Below are 2,149 nucleotides of genomic sequence, written 5' to 3' on the forward strand. Positions count from 1 at the left end.
TGCATTGTCTCACCCCCCCACCATAGTTGTCCCACTTAAGGTGCCTCCATTTCCCCGTTTTCAATTAATAATACCCTTCTATGGTCCTACCTCTCTTATGCTCCTTCTTTCCCCTCATCTCCTAGGTTCCTTGAATACCCTTCCCTCCCCCTCCCTTAAACTAACCCAATTTTTATTTTTATTGTCTCACCCCTCCATAATGGTTTTCCCACTTAAGGTGTCCCCATTTTCCCCCTTTCTCCCTTACTAATGTCTCTATCTTCCTTATTAAGGCTTGTTTCCAATTGTTCTTCCCTTTCAGGTTCTTTCTTTTCCTTTACCTCCCTGTTTCCTTTCCATTATCCTGGTTCCTATAGTTATGTCTGGATACTCACTTATCAGGGTTTGGTTCTAGGATCCAAATATGGGGGAGAACATATGCCAGTTTTTTTTTTTTTTTGAGTCTGTTTTACTTCACGTGGAATAACAGTTTCTAGTTTCATCCATTTATCTGCAAATTTCATGATTTAATCTTTCTTTATTGCTTAGTAAAACTCCATCGTATAAATGAACCACATTTTCCTTATATCCATTCGTCAATTTAGGGACACTTATGTTGCTTTCATCTCTTAGCTATTGTGAAAAGAGCAACAACAAACATGGATGTACAAGTGTCTCTGCAATAGGATGAATTCTTTGGGTATATGCCAAGGAGTGGTATAACAGGGTCAAATGGTAGGTTCATTTGTAGTTTTTTAAGAATTCTCCATACTCTTTCCCATAGAGGTTAAACAAGTTTGCAGCCCCACCAGCAGTGGATGAGTGTTCCCTTTCCCCACATCCTCTCCAACATTTGGTATCATTTGTTCTCTTGATTTTTGCCAGTCTGACTGGGGTAAGATGAAATCTTAAACTAGTTTTAATTTGCAGTTCCCTAATTATTAGTGATGTTGAACATCTTTTAAGATGCTTCATAGCCATCTTTACTTCAACTTTTGAAAACTCTCTGTTCAGCTCCTTAGCCCATCTTTTAACTGAGTTGTTTCTTTTCTTTGTTCTCTGTTTTTGAGATTGTTACATATTCTGGTTATTAAACCTCTGTCAGATGTGTCACTGCTGAAGATTTTCTTCCATTCTGTGGGTTCTCTGTTTGCTTCCTTGGTTGTCTCCTGTGATGTACAGAAGCTTTTTAGTTTAGTGAGGTTCCATTTGTTAATTCTTGGCCTCGTTTCCTGAGCAGTTGATGTCCGGTATAGAAAATCCTTTCCTATGCCTATGTCTTGTTCATTTTTCCCAAAGTTTTCTTCTAATAGTTTCAGAGTTTCAGGCTTTACATTGAGGTCTTTGACCCATTTGGAATTGACTTTTGTGCAGGGTGAAAGATAGGGGTTTAGTTTCATTCTTCTATAAGTGGAGATCCATTTTTGCCAGCACCATTTGCTGAACATGCTGTCATTCCTCCAGTTAATGTTCTTGGCCCCTTTGTCAAATATCAGGTGGCTGAAATTGCATTTACTCATATTTGGGTCTTCAATTTTCTGCCATTGGTCTATGGATCTAATTTTGTGGCAGTACAATGTTGTTTTTATGACTATAGCGCTGTAATACAGCTTGAAATCTGGTATTGTAATCCCCCCGGCATTGCTCTTAGTGCTCAGGGTTGTTTTGGCTATCTGAGGTCTTTTATTCTTCTATCTGAATCTTGGGATATGTTTCTTCCAATCTGTGAAAAATGTCATGGGGATTTTGATTGGCATTGTATTGAATCTATAAATGACTTTTGGTAAGATGGTCATTTTGACAATATTAATTCTTCCAATCCATGAACATGGGAGGTCCTTCCATGTTCTGATGTCTTTCTCAATTTCTTTCTTAAAAGATTTATAATTATCATTGTACAGCTCTTTAATGTCTTTGGTCAGGTTTATTCCAAAATATTTTATTTATTTTTTTTGCAGCTATTGTGAACGGGAGTGTTTCCATGTGCTCTTTCTCTGATTGCTTGTTATTGGTATATAGAAAGGCTATAGACTGTTGTAGGTTAATTTTGTAGCCTGCCACTTTACTGAATGTGTTAATAATTTATAGGATTTTTCGGGTGGAAATTTGGCGTCCCTTAGATATAATATCATATCATCTGCAAAAAGGGATAATATGATCTCTTTTTTTT

This window comes from Nannospalax galili, unplaced genomic scaffold, assembly GCF_000622305.1.
Source record: "Nannospalax galili isolate Female #2095 unplaced genomic scaffold, S.galili_v1.0 scaffold197, whole genome shotgun sequence".
Lineage (NCBI taxonomy): Eukaryota > Metazoa > Chordata > Mammalia > Rodentia > Spalacidae > Nannospalax > Nannospalax galili.